Source organism: Sciurus vulgaris (assembly GCF_902686455.1).
Source record: "Sciurus vulgaris genome assembly, chromosome: 13".
Taxonomy (NCBI): domain Eukaryota; kingdom Metazoa; phylum Chordata; class Mammalia; order Rodentia; family Sciuridae; genus Sciurus; species Sciurus vulgaris.
The window spans coordinates 27,146,817-27,159,336 of NC_136474.1; positions in this window are offsets into that span (position 1 = coordinate 27,146,817).

Sequence of the window (12,520 nt, forward strand, 5' to 3'; positions counted from 1 at the left end):
TTAAACAAAATACAAAACACCACCACCGACGCCTCGCTCAGGAAGTACTTTGAGGGCTTGGAGACGTCGAGGAGGCCATGGTCATCACTGGCCGCCAGACCAGCAAGTCCCACGGCTATGGCTTCTGACCATGGCCGTCAGGGCAGAGGCTGAGAGGGCTTGTAAAGACCTCAACCAGGACCGCAGGCTGCTGCACGGGCCGCCCTCCTCCCGGACGCCGAGCCCCAGCTGCCAGCCCTCACCTGCCGGCTTACTCTGCGTCTGCTCCCTGCTGTCGTCCATTGCTCCTGAGGCGATTTCAGAATTTCAGTCCATGTTTTCAACAGACACTGCAGCCACCAGGAACCCAGAACCTAGTTTGACTTAGAGAGACTTGTTTTTCTGGGTGCTCCACCGCGGAGACGATGACAGTACTTCTGTAGGACGGTGTAGCCGCTGGCCGGCCGGGCCCTCGGAGGAGCGGGCACCGCAGGTCGGCAGGGCCCTGCTGGGTTGGCAAGCCTGTCCGCCTCAGGGTGGGTTCTCAGGTGTCTTCACCGCGTCATCGCTGCCCTCTGCCTGGGCCCTGCTCCTCCTGCCCCGGTAGGTGCGGCCCGCTGCTCTCGGGCTGGACTGTGACAGCCCGGCCCTCCCCGGCCCCTGTGAGCCTCTGAGTGCAGGTCCCGCAAGCTGTCCCTCGCCATCGACTGCAAGCAGCCCGAGATGCACTCCTTCCAGCTGAGGTGGTTCAAGGTGGCAGCTCTTGGGGACCAGGGACTGGAGGCTGAGGGACTCCTGGCAGGGAGGTGGACGCCAATGGGCAGGCAGCTGGGCTGTGCCTTTGCACTACCTTAGGGAGCCCAGTGGCCAGCGCCCACGGTGTGGAGAAGGCCCAGAAGTGAAGGTAGCTAACGTTATAATATTTTTATTAGAATGTTCTGATTATAAAAATAAAACTTGTTCTCTCTCTAAAAAAATACAAAACAACAAATACTGGTTAGGATGGGGGGAAATAAGAAACCTTACATACCCCTGATGAGAATGTGAATTAGTATCATCCCTATGAAGAACAATATGGAGGTACCACAAAAATCTAAACATAAACTGATCACATGATCCAGCTATCTCATTCCTGACTTATGCCCAAAGGAATCAAAGCAAGCACATGAGAGAGATACTTGCATTCCCATGTTTATTTATGTACTACTCACAACAGCCAAATTGTGAAATCAGTCTAGATGCCCATCAAGAGAAGAATGGACAAACAAAATGTGTTATGTAAGCCAGGCATCATGGTGCATGCCTCAAATCCCAAGGACACAGGAGGCCTAGCAAGAGGACCTCAAGTTTAGGCCAGCATGAACAACTTAGTAGCACTGTGTCTCAAAATACAAATTTTAGAAAGGACTGGGGAAGTTACTTATTAGTAGAGCCCTCTGGGTTCCATCCCCAATACTATTTTTGAGAAAAGAGTTTCATATATGTGAGAAATAGAAAATCTGATGATTCATTTTCAAAATATAAATTCTCAACTAGGTAGATTTTAGAAATTCTAAACACAGGGAAAAGAGAAGGCAGAGTGGAAAGTTATCACAAGAGTTGACATAGCAGAGTGGAAAATTATCACAAGAGAGTTCATACGATAACTTGTGAGTGTGGCAACCTTGAGACTCAAGCACATACAGTCCCCTTCTAGAAAAACAGGATGTGGGAAGAGGGTCCTGTTTAACAGATTAACAGAAGGAAATACCTGCATTGAGAAACATGAACTGAAGGGGGAAGAGATATTAAAAGTAGTATAAGTACATAGTAAAAGGGTTTTCTCACCTGGGAATGTGGGGTCTTAGGCAAAGTTCAGGAAGGTTGTGACCCCCATAGTACTCAACCAAGGAGGAACTGGATGAGGGACCTTGTGCACTAGGGAATAACATGCAGGTTGTACCTGCCCTGTAAAAGTTTCACTTCAGCTGCATTCTGTGTCTCCATGTCCTTTCCTTGGAACTGGACAAATGATCCTGTTTCAGAAACACACACACGCACGCACACACACACACACACACACACACACGCACACACTAGTATTATTCAGCTATAAAAACATTTAAAATGATATCATGTCATTTTCAGGAAAATGGATAGAATTAAAGATCACCACATAAGCAAAATGAGCAAGACTCAGAAAGACGGTACAAGCCTCCAATTCAATTTTTTTTTAATTTGTAAAAAGGAAAACTGTGAATGGTAATTAAGCACATGAAAAGATGTTCCACATCATTAGGTGTTAGGGAATGCAAATTAAAACTACAATGGGATACCACTTAATTTGAGTAGAATGGCTAATGAAACAGACAATGCCAAATGTTGGCACGGATGTAGAAAAAGTGGAACCCACACATTTTAGAAGGAATGTAACATGAGAGATCCTTTAGAAATCAGTTTAGAAATTTACAAATTATAAACATAAAGTTACCATTTAATTCAGTATTTTCACTTCTAGAATCTACCCAACAGAAATAAAAAGGCATGCCCCAAAAGAAAGAAAACTAAAGAAATAATGTAAAATAGTTTAATTTAAAACATGCGTCTCCACATACACTTGCACGAGAATATTCATAGCACCATTGTTAATAAGATCGCAAAACTGCAACCAACCAAATTCTTGTCAACCAGTAAACAAATATCAAAGTGTGGTACAACCATGCCATGGAATAAAACATACAAAATGTGGGTATGTGCCACAGCCTAGAAATTAAAAAACGTCATTCTAAATGGAGGAAGCTGGATGTGGAAGATAACAATTTCTGTGGTGCTATTTATCTGAAGTAACTAGAAAATGAAAAAAATCTTAATGTGATCCTACAATTTGTATAATCAGAAAAATGAGAGATTACACTTCACTTATGTATGAACTATCAAAATAAATAAATGCAGAAGAAAGAAAAAAGACTGGTAGTTATCTAGAAGTAGGAGAGTGGAGATTAATGGCAAATTGGTTGGTTATTACACAAATCTATGAATTTAACACTGTCACAAGGAAGTTTCAAGGAAAAAAATCAAAACAGAGAGATAAGGCTTCAGGGCACTTCATAGGCAGTTGGGAGACCATTGCAAATCACCACTGAGACCTGACAACACCCACTACTGAGGCACTGAGCTGGGCTGCCTACTCAGGTGCATGCTGGCGGCATGGACAGCTCTAACAGCAAGGGCTTTGGAGATGGCGACACTGTGAGTCAGGAAGTGAGACTGCTCTGGAAAAATTACATCATTGTGTAGGAAGGGGCATGGGTACAATCTAAGTCTCTGGATAGTTTTGTGGAAGGCGTGACCTGTACAGAAGATCAAGCATTAACAGTGTTTCAGGAAACTGGTAGTTTGGCCCACTTTGGTCAGCATGGTGGGGTGCAGCCCAGATAAAGTTTGAGCTGTGTTTCCCAGTGAGATCTGACTAACGATGGCCTGCTGCTCCATTTCAAGTGCCCAGAACCAATTCTGCTCCATTTGATTATTTTTCTGACAGTGGTAAATAAAATAATCTCCCTGTAGTCTGAAGTTTATGGCCAGACATGAAGAAAAAGACATAAGGAAATAAGTGTAAAATGATACCTCTCTGGAGTCCTCTGGTTGCTGGCTCCAGGCCCTCTTGCACCCCAGGAATCCCTTCAACCTCCCACAGAATGTGCAAAGGACATGGGGCTAGAAGCCTCAGGGTTCAGGGACAACAGCGATGGGAGCAATAGCCAGAGGCAGGGTCTTGTTTGGCTCAGGTCCCCATAGTCCCTGCCCATCTGGAGTGCAGGACTAGAGGGTGTGACCTGGCACTGACGTGAGCCAGTCATCGATGGCCATGGCTGCCACAAACTTCTCACAGTCTCTTGGAGTCTTTTGTTTCCATGGCAGGTTCATCCAGATGCCTGCACTCTGCAGCTCCCCTGGATGACTCCACCCTTTCTGGGACCTTCAGTGGTCATCAGTCTGATGTGTGGGGCCCCTCCCCTCCTGCCTGGGCCTAAGCCAGATACCTGTGGGTATCTGGAAGGACACTGTGCATTCTTGAGCCCAACTTTTGAATTCAAATAAGTTTCCTTCTCCACGTCTTTATGCAAAGAGTTTCGGTACCTCTGTCCCCTTCTGGAGCAGCTTAAGTCCTAATGATTCCTCTTTCACATGGTTATATTTTGTCTATTCATGACTTTTATGTCAAGTAGAGCAGCTCATGTTGGTTGCACTGTGAACTGGCAAACTGGCTGATCACCTTCAGAGTGACACAGAGCATTGGAGAGCTCCAGGAGCTGCTAGGTTCAGCCATCAAATGAGCTCCAGTGAAAAGTTGTAAGTTGCTGGCTCTTGCTCCCAGGAAGGTGAAAGGAGAGCTGCTACTGACTAGGAGCTAAGAGTCAAAGACACTCAAACTCAGGGATGCTAACACTAAGATCTGAGAGCCACCGGCCCTCAAAACTCAGAGCTGCTAATACCAAGGGAGATGCCCTTTTTTGATTGCTCTCTGCATTGGGCCAAGAACCCTCAGCTGATTGGTAAGAGAGATTTTTAAGGGACACAGATCATGAAGGGATGCACAGAGAAGATCCCCTAAACCAAACAAGGCCATTTGAATGGGGGTGGTGAGTTGGGTTCTGGGAGCTTTTGTTCTGTTTTCTCCCAGGATCAGTGGAAGGACCAGTCTGAATCCGGAGGCAAGACCCAGTGAACGGACGCCTGTGCGACCTGGGGCCTGGCATCTCCAGTCACCTCTTGCTCTCAGTTCTCACTGCATGGAGCCCCAGACACACGTGGCGGAATCAGCAGCTGGAGACGAATTTTTCTACAAAATGGCCTTTATTCCCACTGACACAGGCCATCAAGGCACAGCTTCCCACCAGGCTTGAACATCCCGTCCCCTCACATCTCACTACCTTCTCTCTGCCCTCTCCCTGCCCACTTTTTACACTCCCAACACCCTCCCATTCCCTTTCCTTTCCGGAGGACTAGCAGTAACTTCCCCAAGTGAGGAGGACCCTTTGGCCCTTGGGGCACAGAATGAGGTGGGGGTGGAATATTGTCCAGACTCCATGGGAAGAGCAGCCACCTCAGAGGCCACACAGCCAACAACCCCACTGTCCTCAGTGCCTCTTCCTCTTCTTCTGGTTGCCTGATGACTTGCACTTCCTTTTCTGAGGCAGTGAGCTTCCAAAGAGTTCCAGAGGCAGATCTTGACCTCCAGAGATCTGGAGGGTAGGCATGGAATGGGGCATATTTTCCACACAACCAAACATCCAGTGACAGCTTGCTTCTTGAATTGGCAGCTGGAGGGGGTGGGGGCTGAGGGGTTCAATGCAAGTTCCATTGCTTAGGACAGTTCCTAGGCTGCCGATGGTGCTAGAGGGGGATGGGGGCTGCAGCCCTGTCTGGAGAGCAGGGGCCTGGGATGCTTGATGTCCTGAGCAGAGGATTTCTATGTGAGGTCCCTGTCTCTGGGACAGTGCCCAGGGCAGGAGATGGTGCTGGAAGGCTAGGAGTAAGTCCAGGCTTTGGAGATCATCATCCATACTGTAGGTACCAGACGTCCTTGTGGCCTCCCAAAGAAGTGGCTCTTCTGGGACCCTCTACACCTTTGTTCCCCAAGTTCAGGGAAGACAATCTGAAGTTGTAAGGAGGGACTAGATGGTCCCCAAGAAGAGAGACCCATGACAATTCAGGAGGATAGCAGTGTCCTTCGGTCCCTGTAATTCTGAATCTATGTCCCTGCACTGCTTCAATTCCTGGGAGGCCAGGGAAGTCACCTCTTGGAGCCAGATCTCCATGCTGACCCCTTGATCAGTGTGATGGTTATATTTCTCTTCACTGTGGTTGGCAGCTGCCTGAGAATTCTTGGATCCTGTTGGGACACACCATGACCTTGGGGCACCAGCTTTCCACTTGTCTCCTTCCAGGGCAGGAGTTGCTTCTCCACCAGCCGCAGTAGGAGATGGGCACTGGATAATTCTTCATCATGCATGACGAGGGCCGGAGGGACTCGGGACAAGTACACTTGAATGGGCATTGGGAGTTGGAGGTGTCACCCATCTTGGTGTCAGAGGGACAGACTGAAGCTCTGCTGGCCACCTTCCTGGGCTTCCTCTCAGCTTGGTCCACTGAATGCATACCTGACTGTCCTGTCTCCTTCCTCTCTTTCTCCACCTACATCCTCTATCCTGGAGCAGTCTCACTCAAGGAGCCATGTATCACAGGCAGGAGAGGATAGACAAAGTCCTGTGGGCCATGTGAGTAGGCCCCTGGACATGCCTCATCTACCTGCTATTCCTAGTTCCCCTGCCCACGTGTGGTCACTCCCTTTCCTGCCTACCTGTGTCCCTTTGTCTCCTTGTCTACCAGATATGCCTCTCTGCCTGATGCACTTGGTGTCCTTCCAGAAGTCCTAGTAAACTTGTGTCTCTGCCTCTGTTTTTCTACCTGGTGACCTTCTCTCCCTTGTCTAGATATTGTTTCTTCCAAACCCTTCATATCCTATTTTCTCCACACTTATTTTTCTGGTGTCCCTGCATCTCTTATATAACTGGTGTACCTCCTGCTCCTGGTCTACTGGGAGACACTCCTTCCCTTCTCTACCTGGTCAGGGGTGAGGCCTTCCTCCCACCCCAGATCTTTTCTTAGGTCTGATAAATAATTTATGGATTGGAGGGAAGTAATTCTTCCAGGAATTGTGGTGAATCATGGACGCCACCCAGGAAGAGAAGAAAGAGAGTGTGAGTGACCTTGGGAGGAAATGACCCAAAGTCCAGAACACTTCCAGGACAAATAGGAAGTGATGATATCCCCATTTGGTCTGCATCATGGACTTGTCAAATCCTGACCACCAGCTAGCCACCAGATGATTACAAGTGCATCAACACACACACATACACACAAGTGATGCTGAGAATCTAAGGTATGAAACTCAAATTTACAGGTTGTGAAACTTTGTAGACATAATGATTGTTGGCCCAGCCTACCTCATTGACAAAGTCCTGATCAGTGTAGCTCAGTAGACATCCATCTGAATATAAATCATCCTCTATTGGGTTTTGATCCAGTCCTTCCTCTTCCAAGTTTGCAGCAGGCTTTCCTGTGGACAGGTAGGAGGGCTCCCACGTGGCAAAGTGGGTAGGCCTGACTAGCTCATCCATGAGATCCATGTACTCTTGGATGACTTCAGGTGCTATCTCCTTGGGCACCTTGGTTCCTGGCACCTTGGGTTTGACTGCTAATGAGTTGGCATGCCATGCCTTAGGGGTGGTCTTTCTGGAGGTGCACACCAAGACAAAGAGGACCAGAGTGGATGGGGGATCCAAGTTCATCCGAAACACTTGACAGAAGGCAGGGTTCAGGGGACCTAACCTGGTCCTCCATGCATCAGAACAACCTGAACTTAAGACCCAAGGGAGGTGAGAGCACACCAGGTGCAACATCTATGACAGGCACCTGAGAGGATGGTCAACTGGGATGACATTTGGAGCCACTAATATTTCAAACAATCTGCCTACCCAGAACCAAATCCCGGGCAGATGGTATGTCAGTTCTTTGGACAGACAAGGAGAGAGAGGAGTTCTCAAGTTGGCCCAGTCAATATGCAGTTCAAAACAAAGGGTGGGAGGGACCTCAGGTGCTAGTGGGCTGTTCTTCTTGCAAGACCTAATCCCCTACAGTGAGGAAAAAGTTCTTATTTGGTACAAAACCTGCCTTGGCCCTTGGCATCCCTTGGACACTATAATGGGTTTCTGCGGGAATGTTGGGACCCTACCTGGCTATTGAACAGTCTGAGGGGCTGGGGAGCTTGGGAGATCCCGTCACTGTGGTACAGGAGGAAATTGGCACTGAAAGACCCCTGACAACTGCATCCTTGGATCCTCCATCTCCTCTGTGGTCTCAGACTCCACAAACCTTAGTGGGATTTGGGGAAGGGAGGCCCAGGCTGAGCTGAGAAGCAGGTCAGGCATACCAGGCAGGTGCTAGCCCATTTCCAGGCAGGAGCTGGTGGCAGAGATGTGGAGTTGTGCCTTGCAGTGGGCTGGGCCAGCCCCAGGAGGGAGCTGTTCCTAAGGGAGAATAACAGTTCTGGAACACTCTACATCAACTAACACCTGAAGGGAATCAGCTCTGAGGGAGCCAGCAGGACCCCTAGGCCATCCTTGTTCCAGGTCTCTCCTGTCCCTGCCATGAACCACACAGATTGGATAACTGCCAGAAGCTGGCCAGGGGTGTGATTTATACCAGGGAACCCCAGGGGTCCTGGCCCAATCCAGGGATACTGAGGTTGGGACCATGATCCCTGGGAGCATCACCTGGGAGACAGAGGCACAGGACAGGAAATTGAAAGTGAGGCAGAGAACATTGGGTTGCTTCCAAGGAAGGCTGTCTCTTTTTTTCTTTTCACTTATTAGAATGGCAGGGATTATACAGAACAAAGGTGATAAAAGACCAGAGATGTGTCCTCAGGGCTTCTGAAGTGCTGGATTCCCCTGAGCACACACTCCCCGCTGCCACCCTCATCTGGAACATCAGGTTCAAGAGTGGCCATTTTCATGACCTCAGGTACTCCCCACTCTGCAAAGTGGTGCCAGTTCCCAGGCAGGTGGCCTGTGTGAGGCTAGTGAAACTTTTCCCCTCTGAACAGCCAAAAAGAAGAAGGCCACCTTGTGACTGGACTGGTTACTCCTCCCCATCCTCAGCCCAAACCTCAAGGCAGAGCAGGAATCAAGAACATGGAGACTGGAGTTTCTGAGATGGTTTCAGAGAGAATGTCCAGTCCTCCAGCTGGAGGGAGCTGCTATTTGGAGAGCTAGATGCCTCAGAGCAAAGAGGTAGGTGACAGGCCCTACCAGACCCTGCTGTGCAACCCATAATCCCCCGACACTCGGTTCTGGGCTTTGAAACCTGACTCACTTTTCTGTGTTCTCATAGAGGATGATGCAGAAAAAGTGGCTTGTGAGCTGCTATTCCTGCAAACCCTTCCATAGGCCCTCCTCTGTGGTCAGGGTGGGCTCCATTTGGGACAGGGTCCGAATCACTGGGCTAGAATTCATCAGGACCAGTCAGGGTCCTCAAGGTCACCCTCTGTTCTCAGCTTAGTTGGACCCACACACCATCCTATCTTTGTTACATCAGTCAGCCCCATCATGTTCAAATCAAAAGTATTGGCCCTGGGGCCCTGGGACAACATACCTTATACCAAACATTAACACCAAGGCCTGTGTGATTTTACTTGGATTCCTCAGTGGTGTGTGGTATTATATGGTGAAAGTTTTTATCCTTCAAAATTCACCTTGTTGAAGTATCTGCACCACCACTGAAGGCCCCTGAGGCACTCCGGTTGAGGAGTCCCTGAGTGTGGACAGTATTCTGAATGTCAGGTGGCTCTGCTGGCCACCTTTCTGAATGTTTTCCAAAGGTGAGGAGCCCAGCCACAAACACACCAGGGAAGCTAGCTCCTGCTTCTAGTGACATTCTCATGAAAGCAGACAGAACTGAATGGTTACCCTGGGAGATAGGTGCAGCCACATGTGGCGCCAGTTACAGCTCCCAGAACTGCTGGTTGTCAGCACAGGGGCAGATGGAAGAAAGGGCAGGCCTCTGATGGGAAACATGGGGGAACCAGGATTGAAGTTCCTGCCTGGCGCTGTGATGCGGATGCTGTGGGTGCAAAGTTTAGGGGAGAATGGAGGAGGGGAAATGGCAGCAGGAGTGAGTCCCCAGTTTCTTGGTCACTGGGAATCAGACTGGGAACATAAAGTGAGGGCCCTGTGAGTTGGGAAATTGTGCAGGTTTCAAATGTCCCTGAGTGAATTTTATGCTATGCTCCTACCCTGGTAAAACGTGTTTCCAGTGCACGGGAATGCCGTGAACACTGTCCGTTGACCGCGACACCTCAGCTCTCCCCATCTCTCAGGTATCCCCTTGTGCATCCTTTGTAGACACTCCATTGGCCTCCGGGGTGACTCTCTAGAAGTGGCTCAATTTGTTTCTGCTTACGGGCACTATCCTTCTCCTCAGACTGAACAACAGGAAAGGAACCTGCTCCAGGGCTGTGCCAGGCACTGCAAGGTCTTTTGTGAAGGTGACATGTTCCAAATATTTTGGCTCCACCATCTCCTCTGACTTCCTTTGGCTGATGCTCCTTGTAAAGAATTCTGTTTCTTTCTCATGTTTGTACACACAAACAAAAGCACCTGAATAAACTCTCTCCCTGACTGTAATATGAGGAACCCTGAAGTTCACCCAGGAGCACTTCCTGCCCAGCATGTGGGTTCTTCATCGAGCACATTTTTTTCAGTTGTCGATGGACCTTTACCTCTTTTTTGTTTGCATGTGGCCCTGAGACATGAACCCTCTGCCTCACGCATGCTAGGCCAGTGCTCTATCACTTAGCTACAACCCCAGCCCCTCCCCCAGCACTTCTGACTACAAAAACCAGTGGGGGCACTGATTCTGGCCAGCCCTGTCTCCAGGGTTCAGTGGTCCCTACTTGACACAGGAAGCTCTGTTCCCAGGGAAGAGGTCTGTGTGATAGCCATTGAGTTCTCTGAGATCCTCTTCTGGCATGACCAACTACAGCTGCTGAGGTTTATGAAAGGGGATGGGATGGTGAGAGATGGGTCTTCCCAGAGGTTTTCACAGCCACTGGTCACGTCATTATTGAGTCTGGGTATTGGAGCCGTTCTGAGTTCCTTTTCCTTTGATCTCCCAATAATGGGAAGGCAAGTGTTACAGAGAATCAGTCCTGTGCCAGCTGCCAGGTGTGGCAAGGTTGCTCGAGCACATCCCTGTTCACCAGGACTTCATGCAGAGGGTAGTCAAGGAATGCATGGTCCATAACACTTCAACTCTTGCATACATTAAAAGGACTCCTGCCAAATTTCAAATGACAATAGTACAAATAGGACCACTTCTAACAGTGTGCTATTCTCCTTCCTCTCTTCAAAAGTACACAGTCGTGTTCACACTTGATCCTGGAAAAGGAAGGACACCCCACATGTGTGCAATTAGAAGGGAATACCAAACAAAGTTGGGCAAAGTCTTCATGCCAACAGAAGTCGAGGGGCCAAGGCAGCACCACAGGAAGTGGCTAATATCAAAAACCTCTGAAAGACTTTTTTCCATGAAAGCATGAACGATTCAGAAGACCTTTCAGAGATCCACATCTATGTGGGTTGATGTTTCCTAGGTTCTCTGCCCTTCTGGAATCAAGGACACCTGCTGTCTGGACTGAAGGAGATGTTTCCTGGGAGGAAGTTCGTGATGGCTCTGTGCTGTGCAGTTGGAGTGTCCTGCAGCCTCACACACGGACTGTATCACAGTGCAGGCATGGTCAGTGAGGAGCCCACGGGGCTGTTTTCTGGCTAGGCACATGTCTCTCCACTGCCCATTTATGATCTGAGACCCTGCACTGAATCCCCCACAATGATATCATAGGCAGCTTCCAGGTGTCTGAAGAATGGACACAGAATCAGCCTCGCCCCCCCAGCAAGCCCTCCCTAACCCACACTATGACACCATCCAAGCCTTACTACAAACCCTGTGTCCATTCTACAAAGAATCAACCCCCAAACCCCTCTTCCTTGTGCTGACCCAGTGTACTTCCCCTGCCTTGTCTGGATCTGTCTTAGGAGCCCTCCCCCGACGAGCAGTATCATTCTTCCCTAGCCAGGTGACATGCACTGTCTAAGGCTCTTTACTTCCTCTACTTCTGCTCAATCAGTTGACCACAGGGAATTACTCCACTCAAATTCCCAAGGATTTAAGGGTTGACTGGCATTCGAATAGCAAGCCTCTGACCCTCCAGGCACAACTCCTTCTAAAGGCCAGGAGGATGCACACAGTTTCTCAGTCTCCAGCTTGGGAAATGTCAACACAGGACCCAGAGAGTGACCTGGCTGTAGCAGCAGCTCAGGTTCCAACTGCAGTTGGGCAACGTTTGAATGTAAACCCCAGTGGAATGATGGGTCAAGACATTTCTCATGCAGGGAGGGCCCCAGGGCAGCAGGCCTGGGTGGGGCTGGGCACACATTCCATGAAGAGCTCTGCAGGTATGGAAGAGCCTCCAGTTCCCTTCAAGTAATACTGTGGTAACACACGTGGTGTGGTTCCTCTGGGTCATTTTGAGATAGTTTCTCAGATTCACCGGAGAGGGGTTGACAGATGCAACTGTATTCCAATGCCTCAAGGATCGTCTTTGTTTGCTTCCCCTGCTGGGCACCACCAGTGAGCTGTGGCTCTCACCAGCCACATAATCATGAGTATAAACAGCCAATACTCTCAACTTTGGGATGTGGTTTGCATTTTATGGATGCAGTGTGTTTTCATCCAATCATGTCTGCACTTGTCATATCAGCTCATTATTTCCCAGTCTTCACTTATGTCATTGGTATTAGCTCTGGAAGGTCTTTCTTTCTCTTCCTTCCTTCCTTCCTTCCTTCCTTCCTTCCTTCCTTCCTTCCTTCCTTCCTTCCTTTCTTTCTTTCTTTGTTTCCCTTGACCTAGTAATATAAAAGACAGTGTAGTAAAACTG